Below are 25,819 nucleotides of genomic sequence, written 5' to 3'. Positions count from 1 at the left end.
ACAGCTGCTTAAGCCTCTGTGGACATTCAGCTCTGTCTCTTCCACTCAGGGAAGCTCCGGAACTCAGCCTGTTTTCCTTCCCCATGCCTGTGCTGTAGACTGCAAAAGCTCTCAAGGCAGCAAGTTGGCACAATCATAGGGCCTGTTATTTTAGTAACATTCTCAACAACGTTTGCATCTCTTTCCTTCCTACCTTGATATCAGTAATTTATGAGGAATCTATGTAGTTTGGACTTGATCTCCATATACTTTAGTTCCACTTTTTGATTTGACTCTCTAATTTGATACTTTTTTCCTTAGTCAAACCATTTTAATGAAGTTAATAGTAAGCAGTACAAGTGCAATGACATGAAAAGTCCTATATTTTATGTGTTTAATTTGTTTTTCATTGTTTTTACTTGTAAGGTGTTGAAGGGGGGGCCCACTCCTGAATCTTCTTTCCAGTGGAATAAATTACATATTGTTCTGGAGTGTTACTCTGATGAATTTATGGTTTGTTCAAATGAACTTACCAGCAGTCGTGGTCTTGCTGTTGGCGGATCATTGATTGTACAGTGAAGCCAGGGATGCCGTTTCCGGGGGCACCATGCTTCCATCCACATCCCATGATGTGTTTTTGCCATTCATTTCAGTAGTGTGTATGACTCATCAGTGATGGCCAAAATACTTCAGGGTGTCTTCAGAGTGTTTATTTCCATATTCGTCTTCCCCACTAATGTACCAATCCTCACGTCGTTTGCCCTGAGGAAGATTCATAGATTGCTGTGGAGGCCGAAGTGGCTGCTAATCCCCTGCAGCCCGCATTCAGGACACGCAGGAATTCCATCGAGTCCTGCAGGCCCAGCCTCCTGGGTGCACAGCACAAAACCCATTCAGGGAGGAAGCTGCCAGGAGCAGCTGGGAGCCCACAACAGAACATCGCATGTCGGAGACTATTTAGACTCCTGTTACATCTTCTCGGGTAAGAATTAGAAGCTGATTTTACGCATTTAAAACTAATTCTTTTCATTGTCATAATAAAAACTTCATTTAAGAAACACATTAGGATGGATATACAAATGTATATTTTATAGCCAAATTCTAAGACTTAGAATGAGCAGAGCAGGGAAGCAGAACCTTCTGGAAAATGAAGGCCTAACAATGCTTATTCCTTCTGGCTGTGTTTACTTTACAAAACAGCATTCAAGCAGCAAATACTTCCATTTTAATGAAGTCTCAAATGGAACAAACCTGATTTGGATTTAATTAGTTGAAAAAAATGCTAAAAATTAATAGAGTTTGGAATTTTTGAAAGATACTGTGTTGGATTACTGATAATTGCAATCATAGTTGTTTTTCAGTTGTAGAATTGAAAGTTTGTATAAAATAAGCCATTAGAACTGAGGAAAAAATTAAGAAATCAGGGATACCACAAGGACCAGGAAATTATTTCATATCTCCAGGCCTGGCAATATGTCCAGTAGATTTGTGAGACTCAATAAATACTTGTGAAATAAAGAAAGAATGGAAGAATGAATTCTGACTCCTTGAAGGCAAGGATTGTGCTTATCTTGTTCATTTGATTTATTTATTTTTGGCTGCATGCAGGCTTTTTCTAGTTGAGAGTGGGAGCTACTCTTTGTTGTGGTGCATGCACTTCTCATTGCGGTGGCTTCTCTTGTTGCGGAGCACGGTCTCTAGGCATACGGGCTTCAGTAGTTGTGGTGCATGGGTTCAGTTGCTCTGCATGTGGGATCTTCCCCGCCCAGGGCTTGAACCCAGGTACCCTGCATTGGCAGGCAGATTCTTAACAACTGTGCCACCAAGGAAGGCCATTTTGTTTGTTGTTAAACTTACAATATCTAGTTTTGGGTCAATAAACATTTTATTGATTGGGTTAATGAATGAATTAAAATTACATGGTCTGCAGATGTATCATATGCAAATTTGAAAATATATTTTCAGTTCTGGAAATTTCCAGTCCTTATATAACTGAGAAGTTATACTAAAAAATGGGAGGCAATTTGAGTCAATGAAATACTGCTTAAGAGTTTACACACCCCTTCCCGTCTAATGAGGAAGGAATTTATGTTGCAGATAAGAGTTGTGTTGCAAAGCCGGAAGTTCGAGAGTTCATCTGTAGGAGAACCATTTTCCATTTCTGCTTGAAGTCCATTCCATGAAGAAGAAATGGAAGGATAAAAATGCCAAAAAAGCAGACATAGGAATTTAAAGACAAAGGAAAATTTGTCAGCAATCATGCACCGCAAATCACTGCTCAAACAACGAAGGCTCATGAGATGCAGACAAAAGATGCTGCAAGGCCAAGGGTAGCCGTCAGGAAACAAAAGGGGGCTAGTTCCTACATCGCCCTCCCCTCCCCCTCCCTGAGTTCACAAGAATATTTTATTATAAGCTCCTTGTTCATTATAAATAAAAATGCCCAGTTTTCTTCTTGCTCCTGGAAACCAGTTGTGGTGTAATTAAGATGGTCATGCTATTAAGTCATGATGGAGGCCCAGCCAACATCAGTGGATGAAAATGCCTGGAGAGAGCAGGCCACGTCAACAGCATTCCCATACAGCGGCATTTCCACAAGTTTTATTCCTATAAGGGCATATGAGAGGCTATGTTAACATCCTATCAGGAAGCAACTGCCACAAAACAAGCCTGCCTAACACGAGAAATGCTAATTTTATAATTGGGTCATTTCAGTCTTACTCACTGATGTTAGACTCCAGCTATTGGTGGAGGTACTTCTGGCAGTTAGGTTAAAAAAAGAAACCCACACAACTGCCCCCAGGTCATCCCCGCTCCCTCCCCTGCCTGGGATCCTGGAGAATCTGTGTGAGGCTGAAACACAGCAGCAGTTCCCCGCTCTCTTTTCCATGTGGACCCCAAGCAGACAGTAAGACCTAGTTTGTGGGGACTTTGCCATTCCCCTACTCAGCAAAAGACAATTTCCTCTGTGTGGCAACTTTCTATTTGGCGAGAGGATAGAAGGGTTGGCAGGACCAGAGCTGGCTACTAAAAGCAGGCACAGTAAAACCTCACAATGATTTGCCTCTTTTTCAGCTTGGCACGTCATGTTAAGAGCTGGAATAGAGAAACGTTTGTAATAAATTGCAGTTGGGAGGAGGGTGATGGTGCTTCTGTAGAAGTCTTGTGTTTTTATCCCCTCCCCACCTTTCGGTGATATAGTCATGAGCCTCACTTTTGTTTTTCATATTTTAAATTCAGCCTGTACTGAACTTGCCACAGAAATAGATCTGCACTGACACTCCCACTCTCAAGCTGCTGGCGCTGTGTCGCAGGTTTGACATTGCTTGAGCTAACCCCAAAACTAGAAAGTTGAAGTGGTATGAAAGACATAGCTACGTGAATAGACCTACTTCCTGGTTGGAAAACCTGGATCGTATTTTATTTCCATCCCTTACACATCTTTAGCATCAACACTAGGCTCGTCACACAGCAAGGTTTTGTTCAAAAAGGGCGTGGCTTTATAACACAGGCATTTTTTTTGGCCCAAGTGAAAGGGTACAGAGGGAATCATTCTTACTTGGACAAGCTCTCCTGCGGATGCCTGATGCCTGGACGTCAGATGAATGGAGCCACTGGGTCAGGGCCAGTCGTCCGAGTGGGAGGTCAGCATCAGGGAGGCCTAGGGGAGGCAGCAGGAGGCCCTGGCAGGAGAGGTGGACAGAGCATCAAAGGTGGCGGCTGGAAAGGCAGCCCAAGATGTCAGGGACCCTTGCCAGGGGGGGACCTCACTCCAGGGCTGAAAACCAGAGTAGGCCTTCAACTCTTGGAGGAGTGCTAAGACGGGGTGGGAGGAAGGAGAGCCCAGAGCTCTGTCCCTAGAAACTAGTCACATCAGTCCGCATTTATGGAGCAAAGAGTCAGGCACCGGGCTGGCAGAGCTCTGTATGCCAATCACTGCTCTTGTCCCAATGCATGTCACCTGTTTATTCACTCTCGTATCTGTCACTGGATGGTGAGTTCCTGGAGGGAAAGGCCTATGTGTGCCTTGATCACTGAACAGGGTACCTGGCATAATAGAAAACGTTTGGTAAAGGTTTGCTGATTGAGTGAGTGAGTGACCTTACATCTTTGATGAAACCAAGTGTCAGAGAGATTAAGAGGGAAGAGAGGTCCCAGATTCTGCAAATGGAGTCCAATGTGGGGAATTTTTCAGATTGGAGGTTCTAGGGGTGGTGAAGGTGGAACCACACTAGGGCTTACTTGCTAGAAAATCCCTGAGCCACTGAGATTCTGCCAGCCACACTCCCTGGGCCCCACCCTCCTGTCCCGTCCATCCCTGCCCATGCCACAGGGGTTAGGTTGCCAGACAAAATCTAGGACACCCAGTTAATTTGAATTTCATATAAATAACAAATCATTTTTTAGTGTAAGTATGTCCCAAATATTGGATGGATGTACTTAGGTTTAAAAAGTACTCATCGTTTATTTGACATTCAAATGTAACCGGCATCCTGAGGTTTTATTTGCCAAGTCTGGCAACCCTAGGTGGGGGTTGGTTTTCGGGATGCAGGTGGGAATTGGGAGGTAGGTTCACCCATCTCGACAGCCACGAAGCTAGCTCCAGAGGGTCGCAGCACCCCCATGGCTGGGGCGCTCTGTGGAGGGGTAAGGAACTTTAGAACCACAGCCCACAGGTCCTGGTTCAAGAGCAGCCCGAGTGCTCTGCTGCCTGCTCAGAAGGGGAGCCCACGGGTGCTGCTTCCTTTCCCCTTCCCCCACCCCTCCGTGCATCCCACTGTCACATTTCCCAGGAAAGCATATGGCTGGGCTAGTCTGTGACCATTCAGTATGGGTGACCTGCCACAGAATAGGTGCTCAGTACATGTTTCCTGAATGGATGCACAAATCAGTTTTAAAATGTGTCACCTCCCAAGTGGTTGATCTCCCTTCTTCCAGACTGTCCGTAGTCAACTCTGGCCCGTATTCTCAGGTTTAACCAGTATGGCTGGAGTATCAAAGCCAATTAGGGTCTCAGTGCAAAAGCATAAGAGTGTTTTTCTGAAAGAGACCCCTGAGCTTCTTTCTCAGCAGGGATCTGTAGGTGCGGCAGGTGATGATATTCTATCCTGTCAGTCGGCATGGCCCGTCTGGTACACTTGACTTGTGCAGACAGCTTGTCTGAGAATCATGGCCTGTCCAGGATGCCAGCCTTAGACCATCAACAACCAATAAGCTTTAGTCATATTTCTGTGAAGGTGATTATATAATTCATTATCGAAACTGAGATACTTTGATGCAGTAATAGAAAGTGCTATTCATAATGACACTAGGAAAAATGATATAAACCCAAACTGGGACACACTGACATCTTAATTTCTGTGAATAACGAACACCCCCTAGAATCCCTGGATGCTGTGATCTCCAAATGCCGCTCTTTGGACACAATGACCATATTACCTGATCAGCTGCATGTATGCCCCTGGACTGCTTTTCCTTGGAGAGAGTCGATGAGATTTTCCTCACAAATCTAATTCATGTAATACTTTGCTGAGTATGTTTCTGTCTCCATCACAGATTAGAATCTCCTAAAGATGATGGTCCACACCATTTACCTTTGTATCCTAGCACCTGGCGCTGTTCCCTACACTTGGAGAGTATACTTGCATCAGCAGCATAGGCTATAATGGTGCAGTAACAAACCGCCCTCGTATCTTGGTGGCTTGTAAGAAAGAATTTTTGTTTTTCACACCACACGTCCAGTGTTGGTCAGCGTGGGCTCTGTTCCATATCCTATTTAATCTGGAACGCAGACCAATGAGCATTTTTTATCTGGAACGTGGCAGGTCTCACGGCAGAGGGAAGAGAGACAATGTTGGATCACAGACTGGCTCTTACAGCTTCTGCTCAGAGGAGTTACCTCCACTCGCTTTCCACTGTTAAAGCCAGTTAGGCAGTGAAGTCTGCCTCGGTGAGGACGGGACACAGAATTTTCTCACAGCGGAGAGGAGCAAATGTTTTGAACAATAGTACCATATCTACCACATGCCCAGTAAATGTGAGTGGAATTCAATCTAGCATCCTTATTTAACTCTCTGCGCCAGGCTGTCCTGACACGAGGGAGCGGTGAGGTGGGCTGCAGTGGGGCGGGATAGGGGAAAAAGCATGCCCTGTGTACAATGTTCGAGGAGCCCAGCATGTCTGCTCATCTTTCTGCTTTCTGTTCAGGCACATTTCTACCTGGGAGGAATGAGGAAAGCTTCAGTTCTGGTCTTTTCCTTCCCCATCTATAAGGCTTCTCCTTCTCCTTCCCCGGCGTCATGGCTGGGAAGAGAGTCTAGCCAATCTAGCAGGATCAAAGAATAGTAACTCTCCGATTTCAAACCGTTACGGCTCTGGGGCTATGATATGAATTCCTTCAATTAACTGACACCTACCACTTGCCAAGTGTCAGGTACCGGGCACTGTCCAGGGGCCCATGAAGGTTTCAATAACGTAAAGGTTCTTGCCTTCGGGCAGCTTGGACTTCAGTAGAGGAACAAGATGTGCAACTCATCCTAGGTGAAGTGACATCTGTCAAGCCCTCGATGCTTGGAATTCTTGTGTTCCAGCCCACTTGAGTCTCTCTGGCTGCACGTCCTGGCCAGGTAGCGTTTAACCAGACACACTAGGTGCAGATGGAGTCTCAGTGGTTATTAAAGTGACCCCTGCTTTCTCCAGGAAGCCTTTCTCAGCTCAGACAGAGGTGACGTAAGTTCCTACCAGACTCAGTCTGACCCCTTTGCTCCCCTTCCTATGCTGTGTGTTTTGAAGGTAATTATAAAGATATTGAATTGAATTATCTATGTAATATTTGGGTGCATCATGGCCCCTGTGATCCACCCTCCTCCCCGAAATACAATTATACAAATACAGTAGGATTTTTCTTAGCGATCCCGGCTTAGAATTTGGTCCCAGCCTAGGAAAGATCGTTTCCATCCTGAGGAGATAATCAGACAAGATAGGCATGACCAGAGTCCTCAGAACCCACCCCGGGCAGGCCACAGGCATTCTCAGCTGTGACAGTCCCTTCCAAGTCCACCCTGAAGACCACGGCACTGCCTCACAGAGAGTCGCTTAGCGCCTAGGTGAGCCGTTTCACCGTCCATGTCTTACTAAGTGGTGTTGGGAAATTTAGAGTTAACTAAGGTCTCAGGACACGTCTTAAAATGATCAGGGTTTAACTATACTCCCAAGCATACTTCTCAGCAGAGTCTAGAGTTCTGATCCATTAACATTCTGATCCCATGCTGACGTCTCAGACTTCTATTTTACCCATGAAAAACTGAAGTTCAGGGAGATTTCAGCACATTTTCCTAAGGTCATATAGTGTTTGACTGAAACATTTTACAACTCTAGAATTTTGGACCTATGTATGAACTGGAATCCGTTAGGACATTTGATGGCCAGCAAAACAGGGCAAATTTCATGAGTCCTGTGTTTGTGAAGATGTCTCTTTTTATATTTTTCAGTTTATAAGAGTCATGTTGAATTAGGTAATTCTGGGGAGTGTGTGCTGCCTGTTTCACAATAGTACTGATTCTTTAAAAGTCAGATTTCTGAGTCATGCTGAGTTATTCATACAAGTAAAACCTGAATCTGGGAAATGAAATAACAGGGACAAACAAGATGACATCACATGTCTCTTCTATAGAAGGCTAGAGAGACCCAGAGAGGAAGTTTCCCCAGGAATTAGGGCAAAGTTGAACACTGACCATCACCCAGGTATAATAAAGGATAAAGAAAAATCGTCTGATGAACTCAACAAAATTGGGACATTGTCTTTAATAAGCCACAGACTGCTGTTGATGTGGAATTTATCTACTTAGTTAAAAGGAAACTGTACTATGAACCCCACTTTACTGGCTCCATGAACATCGTCATACTTTTGGGGTTCCTTTACGGACCCTCCTCCCTCTTCTCCAGGAATCAAAATACTCGTTTTTCAGGGACAACTCTCATTCATAAGTTTCTTGGTCCCTCTGGTTGGAAATAGCGCCCCTCTCTTTGATTGCCTCTGATGGCGATTTGAATAAGCATCCTTTATAGCCTTCATCAGATTCTAGCTAAGCACGTATCATTATCGTCCTGTTTCATTTCCTCTGCTGTATAATAAGCCACCTGAAGATAGGGATGGTGTCATTTCTCTCTTGTGTCCTCATAAGATCTAGCACTATGCAAGTACATCTTCCACATCCTCCAAATGTTTGTGCATTTAGAGAAACTGAATTGTATTTGAATTGATAGGGCCAGGGCCAGGGCCGGGACAAAGCCTGGAAAACAGTCTGTTGGTATAAAAGAAACCAAAGAAATGCCGAACATTTTAAACATCAGAATTAAGATGGGGGAACAGGTACTTTTCAAACTTGGAGAAAATTTTCTCTTCTGTTCATTGTGTATTTTGTACAATATGATTAAGATATATTATCAAAAATGAGTTAAGTATATTATGTTTTGTGCTTCAAAGAAAATATGTTTCCTTATGAAAATAGTAAAGACTTTGAAATATTGCTTTCCTGCTTTCTATGTTTATACTATCCTAAATAATACAAAGGCCACATTAATGACTTGGGTTAGAAAGTTGGCTTTTTAAAAAATCACCGTAAGATGTTATATTATTATTCAAGTTCCATGTGCAGGTTTGATCGCCCATTCACCCTTTAAAAATTCTGCATATTCAGTGGTGGGATAGACAGCCAGACCCTGTGGAAACACTGGCATATTTTGTGAGTGGATGAGGCTGAGGCCAGCTCAACCTAGAGAGAGAGAGAAAGAGTAAAGAGACAAAGGCCAGCCCATGACCCGCTGCCGGCCTGCAGGCCCTGGTTAAATACCTAGCAGATGCAGTGCAACCTCTCCACAGAAGACTCCTTCAGCACATGAATCACTCTAGTGTAGGGTGACATTTCGTGTGGTCCGTTGCGTATACTCAGCTTGTGTTAATAAAGAGAGCTTGTATTGATACTCTAGGTAGTATGTGTATGTTACCAAGAACCAATACACAGGGGGAATGGATAAAAGTGACAATATTTACTGAATACCTGCTGTGTTTTAGGTAATATACCTTTAAATAATAGTAATAATAGTAATGACCATGACGATGATGGCAAAAATAATGTTATTTTAAATTTTATTTATTTTTATTTTTTATTTATTGGCTGCATTGGGTCTTCCTTGCTGCGCACAGGCTTTCTGTAGTTGTAGAGAGCAGGGGCTACTCTTCACTGTAGTGTGCAGGCTCCTTATTGCTGTGGCTTCTCTTGTTGCGGAGCACAGGGCTCTAGGTGAGAAAGCTTCATTAGTTGCGGCGTGTGGGCTCAATAGTTGTGGCTTGCGAGCTCTAGAGCACAGGCTCAGTAGTTGTGGCACACGGGCTTGGTTGCTCTTGCGGCATGTGGGATCTTCCCAGACCAGGGCTCGAACCCACATCCCCTTGCAATGGCAGGCGGATTCTTAACCACTGTGCCAGCAGGGAAGCCAAGAATAATGTTATTTTTAATAAGTACTTGCTCTGTCTACACATTTAGCCATTTAATGCTTCCAGCAAACTTTAAATGCACTCTGTTTGCTTTACAGAGGAGTAAAGAACCTCGGTGATTCTAAGTAACTTGTTCAAGTTCTTATAGCCAGTTAGTGCCCAAGCCAGGATTTGACCTGATCTGGCCAGGGATGGTTTGGTTGCAGGGTTAGACCTTATCTCAGTCTAGCTCAAGGAACAAAAGACATTTTTTCTTTATTTAAAAATTAAAAAAAAAAATTAGAATGCCTTAGACCACTGATCCCCAACCTTTTTGGCACCAGGGACAGGTTGCGTGGAAGACAATTTTTCCACAGACTGGAGCAGGGGGTGGGGGGTTGAGGAATGGTTCAGGCGGTAATGCGAGTGATGGGGAGTGATGGGGAGCAGCAGATGAAGCTTCCCTTGCTTGCCCACCACTCACCTCCTGCTGTGCAGCCCGGTTCCTAACAGGCCGGGGATTGGGGACCCCTGCTTTAAATAGGAAAATTGTGAAGCCAGTACAGAGTTCCCTTATACTGAACAGTTTCCCCTATTGTTAACATAGTTTCTTTGTTATAATTGAAAAATCAGTATTGACACATTATTGTGAACTAAGCTCTACAGTTTATTTAGATTTCCTTAGTTTTTCCCCAATGTCCTTTTTTCATTCCAGGATCCTCGCCAAGATACCATATGAAATTTAGCCATCCCGTCTCCAAGAGCTCAATCTTAGTTGTGATAGTTTCACACACTTCCCTTGTTTTTGATGACTTTGACAGCTTTCAGGTGTCCTGGTCAGGTATTTTGTAGACTACCCCTCAACTGAGGCTTGTCAGTGTTTTTCTTATACTCTGACTTGGGTTATATGTTTGGGTAGGAAGAGCACAGACCTAGAGCACATCATCATTGCAGCCTATCAAAGTTACATGCTATTGACATGACTTGTCACTGTTGATGTTGACTTTGATCGCTTGGCAGAGGCAGTGTTGTCAGGTCTCCTCGCTTTAAAGTTACTCAAAACAAGTTTTTATGTTGTTGAAATAATTCATAGAAATGTCACAAAATGAATTCTAGCTGGTTCCTCAGGAATTGAAAATTATCAGGAAGCCACTGATGTTTTCTCTTTGGGACTGTATGCTCTCTTATTTTGTTTAATTTGAGTATTCTCTCTCTCTCTCTCTCTTTTAACTAACTGGTAAAAGATGACTGGCTCTCAGTAACTCTGTTTTCTGATTTCACTCTTCTCTTCTCTACTTTTTGACTTGGCTGCTGGCAACCTGCCCCACACCCCTCTCGCCTCTTCCTGGTCCTGGACATGCTCAGCGTGTGTCTCATGTTCTTCTAGTTTCTTTTCCCATCACAGGTGCCCCTTGATCTCACCTGGTGCCAGTCACTGTCCCAAGCACTACTCCTGAGCTAATTTGATCATTAAAACAATCCTGTGAGGTGGGAACTAAGATTCCTCAAGCTGCAAGGCACGGGGGGAGAAAAAAAAAAAAAAAAAAAAAAGAACCCTGTGAGGTAGATAGAATATTCCTATTTTATAAATGATGAAATTGGTGTTGAGAACGGAGAAGGTTAAGAAACTTTCCTAAATTGCTGTAAGTGATAGTCTTGGCTTTGAAGCCAGGCTTTTCAGACTTCAAAGCCAATGCTTGAAAGCCTAAAGGTGCAGCACCATCCTATGTTGAGCCACTAAAACTCCCAGCAATCCTTTAAGGTTAAGAGCAGTTTAAGTGGGACAGCACACGATTGTCCTCGCCCTAGATGAGCCAGCTCGTACGTGGTGAAACTGGGCTTAAGACCCTGGTTTTCACAGCCTGAGGTCCACCACAAAGATTGCCTTCCAAAATACTGAAATATATAAATTAGCCAGATAAATTTCATTGATTCAGGCTTGTTCTGAAAAGGTGAAAATAAAGATGTAAAATCTAATACCCAACTATTTCTGACTAAATCATTTCAGATCCGGGCTTTGGCACACATCAGCATTCACCTTGAGTGAGTACTGAATCAGATAAAGCAACTGTAGATCTGGATGTTGTGATTAAAATACATATTAGGAAGTTTGCAGGGCTGGTGGATGAGAAGAACAGAAAGATGAATAAACAATAAAATACTGAAACTTCAGTGGCATTATGTACAATAGCCAAGACATGGAAGCAACTGAAGTGTCCATTAACAGATGAGGGATAAAGAAGAATGTTACTCAGCCACAGAAAAGAATGAGATATTGCCATTTGCAGCAACATGGATGGACCTAGAGATACTAAGTGAAGTAAGTCAGACAAAGACAAATATCTTATATGTGGAATCTAAAAACCTGATACGAATGAACTTATTTACAAAACAGAAACAGACTCACAGACATAGAAAACAAACATTGTTACCAAGGGGAGGCAGGGAAGGATAAATTAGGAGTATGGGATTAACACTGCCATATATAAGACAGATAAACAACAAGGATTTATTAGATAGCACAGGGAACCATATTCAATATCTTGTAATAAATCATAATGGAAAAGAATCAGAAAAAATATATATAGCCAAATCACTTTGCTATACACAGGAAACTAACGCAATATTATTAATCAACTATACTTTAATAAAAAAATACTGAAGCTTCCATAGTTGGTAAATGTGCTGTTTTGTGGATCTTAATGTGTATGTACATTGGTGCAAATGCTGGAAGCCATGCATGTTGAGGGTGTTTCCTGATACCCCTGATATCCTGGGATATTGAGTGATTGCCATGGCCTTGAACTTGTAGGAAACAGCACCATTTAATCTTGACTTTTCTTAATATGTCAATGGATATAGTAACCATGAAGTAGTTATTAAAGGTGAAAGATGATGGCAGCTTGGATGAGGTAGTTCTAGAAGAGGTAGAGAAAAAGAATGAGTGGTTTCAAGACACTGAATGTGGAGGCGAAGGTGTGGAAGTTGTCAAGGATGATGTGTGAGTATTAGTGTCATTTACTGAGATAGGAACACCAGAAAAAGACCATATTTGGTTGGGGTGGAGTGAGGCTATCATGACTATGGATTCTTTAGATGTCCAAAGGGAGACGTCAGGGTAGATTATTGGATATATGGCTAGAATTCAGGGAGAGATCTGGGCTAGAGTGATGTATTTGTGAGTCATCTACATATGGGTAAGTACACTATGGGTATTGTTCAAAGCTCCTAGAAAGAGAAAGAGTGAAAAGATAAGCGAGCCTAATGGCTAGATAATGATTAATTTTTAAAGGAGAAAAATAAGTAATAGGTTTATAACTGGAGACAAGCTGGAAAAAAAATTCATGTGAACAAACATGAGAACTGGAAATACTCCAGTGCTAGGAAAGAGACTCTTTCAATACGAAAGATGTTATGTATTAGCAAACCACAAAATTATTAGTTAATTCATCGATTAATGAAACAATTAGTGAAAATTTCTTCTGTGCCAAATAATAGTTAGAAACTGGGACTCTCAAGACTATCAGGATCCCAGTAAGCTTAGTTCTTTGATATGGCCTCTTGAGGTGAGTCAGAAGCTGATTGTGGATTATCTATATTAGTCACTCTCCTGATTTCCTCTCCATTTTATTTTGTCATTTCTTTGCATTTAGCACTTCCATCAAGAACTAGGCAAGAACAGAGACTTGAAGTTATAGTAAAAGCACTAGTTTTTTCCTCCATATTTCCTAGTGCTGATGCATAATTGATGGTGTAGGAATAAAATCCTGGGAGCGACTAGGCTTTTAAAAATTTGTTTTTTATTCTTGTCACTGAATCTCAGAGGTTGACATTACTTAAACTGAACTACGAAGTGTCTAACTCTATATATTTTTTCTGATCAGTCATGTAGTATTTCAAAGTAATTCAAGTAAATATAATGCATCAAGAAAAAGTGAAGATGCTAATATTATTGAGGAGACAATATGTAGTTGACAACTATTTAATATTTCAATGTCTTTTATGTTCAAAGCCATCTAAAAATTAAGACGATAATAACATGTACTGTTAAATAAAGGATCATATAAACCAGTGTCCTACTAGCAAAAGTAATTATTTTCCCTCCTCACCAATTGTTATCCCAGAGGAGAATGAGCTGTGATATATCATAACTCCAATGTTGCACTGGGATGGGATAACGTAAAAACTCAGAATAACTTGAAAATGCTTTCAATTAGAGACAAAATAGGATTCATTTTGTGAGAGTCCTTTATTATGCAGAAACTTCTTATATTCTTAGTGTAACCTGACTGATATTGACTAAACATTATTTAGGATTACAGTTTTCGGACTGTTGTATCTTTTAGTATGAGATTACATTATGCAATAGAAAGGCAATCTATTTGCTGGCAAACATATCGTTCAAATTAAATATTCTGTCTTGCTGTTTCACACCAGAAACAGAGCCATGTCTGGCATTAGGAGCCATGGAGGCAGCAAAAACCTGTCTTCTGGGATTCAAGGTTTCTCCAGAAGTTCTGTGCTTCATAACATTGCCATGCTTAATCCTCACCCTCTACCAGACATTGTGCGAAGCATTCCCATTACTCACTCTTCTGAATAAAAGCGCTAATGTATAAATGCTATCTTGGAGTGATAAGATATAAGGTAATTTTTTTAAGATAAAGCATTTCATTACCTCTTGGGAATGAGACATTTGGATATGGGAAACAGCCAATTAAACACTCAGCACCATGTTAACCATCCTGCATGATATGAAGTAGTATATATTGTTCATGTCTTCACAAAACTTCTATTCTTATTTTAAGCTATACTGAACAGAAACTGAGTTAGGCATTCATCTTACACTGTGAAGATGTAAGAAGAAATTAAAACCTAGAAAAACAGTGTGTTCTAAACAAGAGAAAAATAACCAAGAGAGATCCTAAGTTTGATCTAGGTAATTTAATGGTCTTTTAAGGGGAAACAAGCCTAGCCAGGTCTTTTGGGCAGGAACGTCAAGATTCCACTTCAATGGCTCATGAAGTTACCTTTCCTTGTGTTCTACTCATTTACGTTTCATATTTTACTTATTTATATCCATTTCCCCATCTCAAAAATTGACTCCTGGGTAGGACATACTGTTGAACTTTGATCTTCTCCCTACTTTTCACATCTCAGCAAACTCCCACCAACAATCTCTGTCAATCCTGAGCATAACTGAAGGGCCAGGACTCCCCACACTAACATACGGGCACAGGCAGAAAGGTGCCTGCTTGTCAAATAACGCGATTCCGTGTGTCCCCGGATCGGGGGAGTCTACTTCTGCCCGCCTAGCCCAGCTATGAACCCTGGTCAATAAGGAGCCTCTTTGAACTTCTTCCCCTCCTCCCCCAGCCCTGCTGCTCTGACCATCTGGGCTGTCGCTCGTTATCCTGCAGGGAACCACTTCCCAGCGTGGGACTAACCCTTATCTGCAAGACTGACTCCTAAGTGTTCTGCACATTGTCGTTCTGGACGACTGTGGTCACTGACAGAAAGCTAGACAATAAGCCAGTCAGAACACGTCAAGGGTACTTGGAGAAAAACAGTTAAAGAAAAAGTACTTGGGTGGAAGATAAAAGTCCAATATGTTTTCAGTTAATTGGGCTGAGATAGTATGGTATTAAATTATCCAATCAGCTACATTCGCAGCCAAGGAGTCACTTTTGTGGTAGCTAAATCTAAAAGAAACCTGTAATAAATAGACATCCATAAATAAAATCAGCTGCCTCGTAATTTTTATTGGCTTCAATGAGAGGATAACATAAATAGTATTTTGTTTCTATCATAACACAGTTATTAAGGCAGGAGAGTCTAACGTTATTGTAGTTCCTCCTAATTATATAATTGCTATTATATAAACCAATTTCTTTTCAGCTGGTTAAAGAAGAAACTATTTTATAGCAGTTCAACAATGTCACTGTTGTGTTAATAAAGTACTATTTGTGTCATTCGGGATTCATCCATCAATTTATACTCACAAAATTTTAATCAGCATCATCATTACCTCTCTATGGAAGGTAAGAATTTTACATCTGCAGGAAAACTTAGAGTTGCTGTATTCTTTTTTCTTAAATTTTAATTTTATTTATTTTTCATTTATTTTTGTGTCGGGTCTTTGTTGCTGCACACGGGCTTTTTTCTAGTTGTGGTGGCTTCTTTTGTTGTGGAGCACAGGCTCTAGGCACCCAGGCTTCAGTAGTTGCGGCATGCAGGCTGAGTAGTTGTGGCACATGAGCTTAGTTGCTCCGAAGCACGTGGGATCTTCCCGGACCAGGTCCAAACCCTTGTCCCCCACACTGACAGACGAATTCTCAATCCCTGCACCACCAAGGAAGTCCCTTTGCCTTATTCTTAAGTGGATTTTTATTAAGAACCAATTTCCGTACAAACCAATTGATGAATATTCTTTCCAGTTAGAAAAGACACTGGAATGTATAGTGTTCTTTCTTTATGGACTATGTATTCCTAGCTTCATTTCTTAACCTGCAGTAGAATTCTTGGGCTGCTTTAGAAAGTCTATTGCCTTGAATTGGAGTAAGTTGAGATATTCTCAGTCCATCTGTAAGCAAATAGGCAGAACAGATAATATTTTTAAAATAATAGCATTCCTGTAATCCATGTTCACAGTGCTTTGTAGGAAAGAGTAGATTTCCTCCTCTTTATTTCTTGGACATGGCTAGAAAGGCAACTGGCTTCAGTGGAGTCAGAAGCTCTGGCTCTGGGATTCTGGGAAGAGACATTTAGTATATTTGGGCTTCAGTTCTCTCCCTGCAAAGTGAGACGTTGAATGGGATGGTCTTTGAGTTCCCTTTAAATTATGTAGAAATTGTAAAAAGCTAACTAAGCTGACTTTGCATGCTTATTTATGAGGGTTCTTTGAAACAGATGATGGAGAGAAAAGCAGCAAAACAGTGGAGGAAGAAAACTGAAAAAGTGGAGAGCGTGTGGGACGATGCGAGGGTGGTTCATCGTGGCTGGCAGCCCGGCTCTCCTTCCTCCCTCTGTTTCCGATAACTTTCTCCACGATAGTGAATGATCTCACACCATGAGGAGAGTCTGGGTGTGGGTTGAAAAGGAAGAGGGTGAATTTTACTGGTTGAGAATGCCAAGCGTACTCTGAAATTCATTAGTTCCTTAAGTGATAGAATAATGGCATGTTGGGTCAAAGGGCAATAGTTAAAGACAGGCAAAAACGACTGCTAAGCCCGAATTCCCCTGTAATGTCATTCAAGGCAAAAGTTTTCCAGAATGAAAAAAAAAAATTGAGTTATATCATTTATATGGTCAACATATGTCACACCCCTAAAACATATGCTTCTCCCTAAAATGCTACTCAGAGAATGTTTTTTCTTTTCTAAATTTGTAACCTAACTACTCTTTCACTGTGTGTGTGTGTATGTGTGTGTGTATCTGTGTGTTTATTTTTTTTTTTTTTTTTTTTTTTTTTTTATTATTATTTTATTTTATTTTTTTTGGGGGTACACCAGGTTCAATCAACTGTTTTTATACACATATCCCCATATTCCCTCCCTTCCTTGACGCCCCCCCCCTCGATTCCCCCCCACCCTCCCTGCCCCAGTCCTCTAAGGCATCTTCCATCCTCGAGTTGGACTCCCTTTGTTATACAACAACTTCCCACTGACTATTTTACAGTTGGTAGTATATATATGTCTGTACTACTCTCCCGCTTCTTCTCAGTTTCCCCTTCACCCCCCGCCCCCTCCCATACCTCGAGTTCTCCAGTCCATTCCCTGTATCTGCTTCCCTGTTCTTGTCACTGAGTTCATCAGTACCATTTTTAGATTCCGTATATGTGAGTTAGCATACAATATTTGTCTTTCTCTTTCTGACTTACTTCACTCTGTATGACAGATTGTAGTTCTATCCACCTCATTACATATAGCTCCATCTCATCCCTTTTTATAGCTGAGTAATATTCCATTGTATATATATGCCACATCTTCTGTATCCATTCATTTGTTGATGGGCATTTAGGTTGCTTCCATGTCCTGGCTATTGTAAATAGTGCTGCAATAAACATTATGGTACAAGTTTCTTTTGGGATTATGGTTTTCTTTGGGTATATGCCCAGGAGTGGGATTACTGGATCATATGGTAGTTCTATTTGTAGTTTTTTAAGGAACCTCCAAATTGTTTTCCATAGTGGCTGTACCAACTTACAGTCCCACCAACAGTGCAGGAGAGTTCCCTTTTCTCCACACCCTCTCCAACATTTGTTGTTTCCAGACTTTGTGATGATGGCCATTCTGATTGGTGTGAGGTGATACCTCATTGTGGCTTTGACTTGCATTTCTCTGATGATGAGTGATGTTGAGCATCTTTTCATGTGTTTGTTGGCCATCTGTATGTCTTCTTTGGAGAAATGTCTATTTAGGTCTTCTGCCCATTTGTGGATTGGGTTATTTGCTTTTTTGGTATGAAGCTGCATGAGCTGCTTGTATATTTTGGAGGTTAATCCTTTGTCCGTTGTTTCATAGGCAATTATTTTTTCCCATTCTGAGGGTTGCCTTTTAGTCTTGTTTATGGTTTCTTTTGCTGTGCAAAAGCTTTTAAGTTTCATGAGGTCCCATTCGTTTATTCTTGATTTTATTTCCATGATTCTAGGAGGTGGGTCAAAAAGGATGTTGCTTTGATGTATGTCAAAGAGTGTTCTGCCTATGTTTTCCTCTAGGAGTTTGATAGTGTCTGGCCTTACATGTAGGTCTTTAATCCATTTGGAGTTTATTTTTGTGTATGGTGTTAGGAAGTGTTCTAATTTCATTCTTTTACATGTTGCTGTCCAATTTTCCCAGCACCACTTATTGAAGAGGCTGTCTTTTTTCCATTGTATACTCGTGCCTCCTTTGTCAAAGATAAGGTGCCCATATGTGTTTGGGCTTACTTCTGAGTTCTCTATTCTGTTCCATTGATCTTCCTTTCTATTTTTGTGCCAGTACCATACTGTCTTGATCACTATGGCCTTGTAGTATAGTTTGAAGTCAGGAAGCCTGATTCCACCAACTCCATTTTTCCTTCTCAAGATTGCTTTGGCTATTCGGGGTCTTTTGCGTTTCCATACAAATCGTAAGATTTCTTGCTCTAGTTCTGTGAAAAATGCCATTGGTAATCTGATCGGGATTGCATTAAATCTGTAAATTGCTTTGGGTAGTACAGTCATTTTCACGATGTTGATTCTTCCAATCCAGGAACATGGTATATCCCTCCATCTGTTTATGTCATCTTTGATTTCTTTCATCAATGTCTTAAAGTTTTCTGCATACAGATCTTTTGCCTCCTTAGGCAGGTTTATTCCTAGGTATTTTATTCTTTTGGTTGCAATGGTGAATGGGAGAGTTTCCTTAATTTCTCTTTCTGCTCTTCCGTTGTTAGTGTATAGGAATGCAAGAGATTTCTGTGCATTAATTTTGTATCCTGCTACTTTACTAAACTCATCAATGAGTGCTAGCAGTTTTCTGGTAGAGTCTTTAGGGTTTTCTATATATAGTATCATGTCATCTGCAAAGAGTGATAATTTTACTTCTTCTTTTCCAATTTGGATTCCTTTAATTTCTTTTTCTTCTCTGATTGCTGTGGCTAACACTTCCAAAACTATGTTGAATAATAGTGGTGAGAGTGGACACCCTTGTCTTGTTCCTGTTCTTAGAGGGAATTCTTCCAGTTTTTCTCCATTGAGAACAATGTTGGCTTTTGGTTTGTCATATATGGCTTTTATGATGTTGAGGTAATTTCCTTCTATGCCCATTTTCTGGAGAGCTTTTATCATAAATGGATGTTGAACTTTGTCAAAAGCTTTTTCTGCATCTATTGAAATGATCATATGGTTTTTATCCTTCAATTTGTTGATATGATGTATCACGTTGATTGATTTGCGTATATTGAAGAATCCCTGCATCCCAGGGATAAACCCCACTTGATCGTGGTGTATGATTTTTTTAATGTGCTGTTGCAGTCTGTTAGCTAGTATTTTGTTGAGGATTTTTGCATCTATATTCATCAGTGATATTGGTCTGTAGTTTTCTTTTTTTGTGACATCTTTGCCTGGTTTTGGTATCAGGGTGATGGTAGCCTCATAGAATGAGTTTGGGAGTGCTCCGCCTTCTGCAATATTTTGGAAGAGTTTGAGAAGGATAGGTGTTAACTCTTCTCGAAATGTTTGATAGAATTCGCCTGTGAATCCATCTGGTCCTGGGCTTTTGTGTGTTGGGAGATTTTTAATCACTGCCTCAATTTCTGTACTTGTGATTGCTCTGTTCATGGTTTCTATTTCTTCCTGGTTCAGTCTTGGAAGATTGTATTTTTCTAAGAATGTATCCATTTCTTCCAGGTTATCCAATTGATTGGCATATAGTTGCTTGTAGTAGTCTCTCATGATGTTTTGTATTTCTGAGGTGTCCGTTGTGACTTCTCCTTTTTCATTTCTAATTCTGTTGATTTGCATCTTCTCCCTTTTTTTCTTGATGAGTCTGGCTAATGGTTTATCAATTTTGTTAATCTTCTCAAAGAACCAGCTTTTAGTTTTATTGATTTTTCTTATGGTTTCTTTCCTTTCTTTTTCATTTATTTCTGCTCTGATCTTTATGATTTCTTTCCTTCTGCTCACTTTGGGGTTTCTTTGTTCTTCTTTCTCTAGTTGTTTGAGGTGTAAGGTTAGGTTGTTTATTCGATCATTTTCTTGTTTCTTAAGGTAGGACTGTATTGCTATAAACTTCCCTCTTAGAACTGCTTTTGCTGCGTCCCATAGGTTTTGGGTTGTTGTGTTTTCGTTGTCATTTGTTTCTAGATACTTTTTGATTTCCTCTTTGAGTTCTGTAGTGATTCCTTGGTTGTTTAATAGTGAATTGTTTAGCCTCCATGTGTTTGTATTTTTTGCAGTTTTTTTCCTGTAATTGATATCTAGTCTCATGGCGTTGTGGTCTGAGAAGATGCTTGATATGATTTCAATTTTCTTGAATTTGCTGAGGTTTGATTTGTGACCCAAGATGTGATCTATCCTGGAAAATGTTCCATGTGCACTTGAGAAGAACGTGTAGTCTGTCGTTTTTGGATGGAATGTCCTATAAATATCAATGAAGTCGAGATGGTCTAATGTGTCATTTAAAGCTTGTGTGTCTTTATTTATTTTCTGTTTGGATGATCTGTCCATTGATGTAAGTGGGGTGTTCAAGTCTCCCACTATAATTGTGTTACTGTCGATGTCCCCTTTTATAGCTGTTAGCATTTGCCTTATGTATTGAGGTGCTCCTATATTGGGGGCATAGATATTTACCATTGTGATATGTTCTTCTTGGATGGATCCCTTGATCATTATGTAGTGCCCTTCCTTGTCTCTTTTAATAGTCTTTACTTTCAAGTCTAATTTGTCTGATATGAGTATTGCTACTCCAGCTTTCTTTTGACTTCCATTTGCATGGAATATCTTTTTCCATCCCTTCACTTTCAGTCTATATGTATCCCTTGGTCTGAAGTGGGTTTCTTGTAGGCAGCATATAGAAGGGTCTTGTTTTTGTATCCATTCAGCCAGTCTGTGTCTTTTGGTTGGAGCATTTAATCCATTTACATTTAAAGTGATTATTGACATGTGTGTTCCAATTACCATTTTCTTAATTGTTTTGGGTTTGTATTTGTAGGTGTTTTCCTTTTCTTGTGTTTCCTACTTAGAGAAGTTCCTTTAGCACTTGTTGTAAGGCTGGTTTGGTGGTGCTGAATTCTCTTAACTTTTGCTTGTCTGGAAAGCTTTTGATTTCTCCCTCAAATCTGAATGAGATTCTTGCTGGGTAAAGTATTCTTGGCTGTAGGTTTCTCTCTTTCAGGACTTTCAGTATATCCTGCCATTCCCTTCTGGCCTGCAGAGTTTCTGTAGAAAGGTCAGCTGTTATCCTGATGGGTTTTCCCTTATATGTTATTTGTTGCTTTTCTCTTGCTGCTTTTAATATTTTTTCTTTGTGTTGAATTGTCGTTAGTTTGATTAATATGTGTCTTGGTGTATTTCTCCTTGGGTTTATTCTGTATGGGACTCTCTGTGCTTCTTGGACTTGGTGAATTATTTCCTTTCCCATGGTGGGGAAGTTTTCCACTAGAACCTCTTCAAATATTTTCACAGACCCTTTCTTGTTTTCTTCTTCTTCTGGGATGCCTATAATTCGAATGTTGGTACGTTTAAGGTTATCACTGAGGTCTCTGAGGCTGTCTTCTAGTCTTTTTATTTTTTTATCTTTTTCCTGCTCTGTGGCGTTTATTTCTTCCATTCTATCTTCCAACTCACTTATTCGTTCTTCTGCCTCAGTCATTCTGCTGGTTAGAGCATCTAGAGTATTTTTAATTTCAGTTATTTTGTTATCCATTGCTGTTTGTTTTTCTGAGTTCTTATGAACTGTTTCTTGTACTTTCTCTAATTTGTTATCGAGATTTTGTATCATTTTTACTATCATCACTCTAAATTCTTTTTCAGGCATTTTTCCTATTTCCTCCTCATTTATTTGGTCTTGTGGGTTTTTTTCCTGCTCCTTTGCCTGCATGGTGTTTCTTTGTTTCCTCATGGTTGTCCAAGCTTTTGGGGTTGCTTGTCCTGGTGATAGAGGTGTTTATAGAAGACTGTCCAAGCCTCAGACTAATGTCCAAGTATTGGATTAGACGAATATTCAGTCGGCTATGTCAGGTTCTCCGCAGCCCTTTCCGGTGTCCGAGGCCGTCTGCTGGTGTTCAGCTGGTTCTCTGTGGGAATGACTGTGTCCTTCCGTGCATTCCCAATGCATCTGTGGAGAGGGATGCACTCCACGTCTCTCTACTTCGCCGCCATCTTTTTCTCTCCACAGTTAGGTCTTTATAAGCTCTACCAAATTTACCAAATACCACCTCCTCTGCTGGTGTTGGATAGTTGCCTGCAGAGGTGGGGGGCAGCTGTGGCTCACTGAGGAGACAGGGGCACTGGGGGCAGGGGTTCTGGCTGTGTGTTTATTTTTTATAAAGTCACCTGGAAACCTATGATGGCCCCAAATAAATCTGCCTGCCGGCCGAGGTACATCTTTTTTTTGGCCCTATGTTTCCTCCAGCCCTGCATTTGCTATAGTGTGCTGAAGTGGTTTGTCTTCATTTCACTGCCACCCAACAAGAGAAGTCCCTTGAGGACACAAATTACATCTTATGTTTTCCCAGAACTCAAACTGCCCACGGTTCACAGTGGATCAGGCATGGTGCTAGGATGGGGCGATGGGCAGATGCAAGTCTGAACTTAGCTGCTTATACTTCACTGGGGGTATCTGGAGTGAAAAATGTCTGTGACGTCAATGTATGGCAATAAGTCCTCTAATTGACATGTGACCCAGGGGACAACAAATCATAAAATATTTCATTGCAAGGGCAGAAGAATGAGAGTGAGTGATCGTAGGGAAGCTCGCCTTATGATCACTGAATATTAGACTTTTCCCATTACACCAGATACTGCTGAAATTAGAGATAAGAAATGCTGAATGAGAGAATCAATTTCCTTACTTCCAATGCGATGGTGTTGTCTCATAGTTCCACACAGGTGTAACATGAAGTCAGGATTTAAAAAACTGAACAGAACGGGAGGGGTTGGGGTGGGATGAATTGGGAGATTGGGATTGCCATATATACACTACTGATGAGAAAAAAAATCAAATTGTACACTTTAAATATATGCAATTTATTGTATGTCAATTGTATCTCAATAAAAGTTCTTAAAGAAAAAATAAAGTCAAAAAAATTAAAAATAAATAAATAAATAAAATAAATTAAAACCTGAAAAGCAGGCAATAGCCCCACCTTGCTCCCAACTCCAACTGTGAACCTGATGGTCCAAACCGGGAGGCAATAAATGCAGGGTTCACCTCCAGCTTCTGTCCATACTGTCTGTCCTCTAGGTTTGGAAATGCTTCTCTCCACTTTTCTGTCTGATGATGTCCCACACATCTGTCTTGGGTTGAAGATGGCTGCAAATCCTCTCATTGAGAGGTGGAGTCTCTATCCTTTCACTTTGAATCCGGTTCGACTCTGTGGCGACTTGATTGTTAGAATATGGCGATCCCAAGCCTTAGAGACAGGCGGCTTCCACTTCCTATGTCTTGGAATGTGAGCTCTGGAGGAAGCCAGCTGTCACGTAATAGGTCTGGCTACCCTGCGACTGCCATGCCTGTGAGAAGCCCATGTCCCAAGGAGAGGCTGTGAAGGGTGAGATGTTATGTGAAGAAAGGGAGAGGCCAAGGGACGCTGAGGTACCAGAGAGACAAGTGAGGGAGCCTCTTTGCCCCCGCTGCCTTAGCTAACATCCATGGGTCAGCGATGAAGCCCTCACCTGAGTCCTTCCTGAATTCCTGACCGACAAAATCATGAGCGAAATAAGATGGATATTTTAAGGCAGTAGGTGTTAGTGTAGTTTGTTACATAGAAATAAATACCCGAAGCAGTATCCTTCAAGACCTGGTTCATATATTATTTCTCTTGGGCAGTAATTGTCCTGTTTGGGAAGGAGATTTAGTCTGCCCCTCAATTCTTCCATGTCCTTCTGTTTCAAGCAGTCATAGCAGTTACCTTTGGTTGACTATCTCCTATGTGTTAGGTGCAGCACTTGGCGTTTTACATACATTTTCTCACTGATCTCTCAAAACACATCTGTAAAGAAGATATTTTTGTTACATTGACCAGGAAGTTGGGGCTGGGAATTACCTCAGATTATTGAAGGTTCCACTGGGAAGTGTAGTGGAGCTGGAATCTGACCCTCTGTCTCCCTGACTCTTTCCACAGCAGAGCCCTGTATCCATTCCAGCCATTGCCTTTCTAGATTATGATCATCTTCTTATGAATCTTTTCCCACATCACACTGGGCAAGGGAGAGTTTGCTATTCACTGTGATGCTCTCCAGTATCTAGCACAGCACCTCATGCTCAGTCAGTCTTCCCTGAATGAGTGAACAGCCTGCAGAGCAGTTTCTAGAAAATCAACACAAGGCCCTATTCGTGTAAAACAGAGAGTTGCTTTCCAGTGAAAAGGGAACAAGTCTTTCCCACACTTTGAAACCCAGGTTCTGTGATCCCTGCCTATTCCATCCTGAGAATATTGGCAATGGTAGCATCCAGTGTGTAGCCAAGAGCTTGGCCTATCTTTACCTGAATCTTGAACAGATAATATGTCAGCAGGTTAATGGGGAGAGAATATTGTCTGCAGTTGCTATGAGAAAACCTGTCTAATAAATGAGCTTGCTCTAAATAATAGGGAATTCAGTCACCTTTACAGTGAGAGGATCCTTCTATCTTTCACAGCTAAAGCTGTGGGAATTGAGAATGCAGAGCTGATGCTTACTTAAAATCAGGGAGACAGATAAACAGCCTTAGATAAGGCAGCACAGGCCAGATAGAGATAAGATGTCCCAGAGGTGGGACTTTCCAATTTGCTGGCGCTCTCACCCTTATTTATTATGGACAAGAATTTTCTCTGGGTCCCCTAAATCTTGCACTTGCTGACATTGTTCTCCCTTTGACACTTTATTGGGTGCATTCCATAAGCATTTGCCCAACAGGAAATATTCAGCAAAGAATATGTAAGAGAAAGCAGCGCAGCCCAACTTCTTTTGTGAAAGCAGAGCTGATGCAAGGGATTTCCAAGTAGAGCAAGGCAAATAAAATGCCAGCTTAGAGCTTAAATCCTGCCAGATGATCAGAGATAACTTACACAATGTGCCCTTTTCTCAAGCATGTTTGCATGCGGGAAGGGCTATAATAAGAAATGAGAAACGATCTGTGAGAGAGATCAGACCTGGAGTCGTCACTTGGCCTGTCCTGTGGATACCCCTCAGTGTTCAGTCAAAGACACGTGAATCATTTAGGAGAGGGTAGAGACTTTGTTAATTTTGTCCTGTACTGAAAGAGAGAAATGAATTTCCATTGTATTTCCTTTACATTTTGCTAATGGATTTGAAGAAAGAGACAGATTTTGTGATGGATTGATTTTTAATTAGCTTTCTGTTCCATTCTCTGAGTACAGTGAGGTTCAATAATTTAAAAAATACCTTAGTCTTATTGGGGTCAAGTAGTTGTAATCTTGTGGGTCTTGGGATGCGCATGTACCCTTTTGCTGGCCACGTGCATTCTTGTCAGTAATGCGTAGGTATTGTCTGCTGTGTGAGGCATGTGTTTGAAACTCACGGGGAAAGAATGGATCATCCACTGCTTGTATTATGTTTCCTTCTTTGCACGTCTGTCATTTTCGTTGGAACATTCAGTGAAATTAGGTCAGTTATGGTTTCAGTTAGCAATGCAGCTCTTGTGTTGTACACAAATCATATGATGTTTCTCATTATCTCTGCTT

At 41.2% G+C, this 25,819-nt stretch overlaps 1 pseudogene; it reads right to left on the bottom strand.

The window, feature by feature from the left end:
• Positions 1-394: 394 nt before the first annotated feature.
• Positions 395-832, bottom strand: LOC130833801 (NADH dehydrogenase [ubiquinone] 1 alpha subcomplex subunit 12-like; annotated as a pseudogene).
• Between the last annotated feature and the right edge of the window lie 24,987 nt (positions 833-25,819).

This window comes from Hippopotamus amphibius, chromosome 12 (assembly GCF_030028045.1).
Source record: "Hippopotamus amphibius kiboko isolate mHipAmp2 chromosome 12, mHipAmp2.hap2, whole genome shotgun sequence".
NCBI lineage: Eukaryota > Metazoa > Chordata > Mammalia > Artiodactyla > Hippopotamidae > Hippopotamus > Hippopotamus amphibius.
The sequence above is the reverse complement of the archived record's forward strand: the minus strand, read 5'-3'. Positions and strand labels throughout refer to the sequence as shown.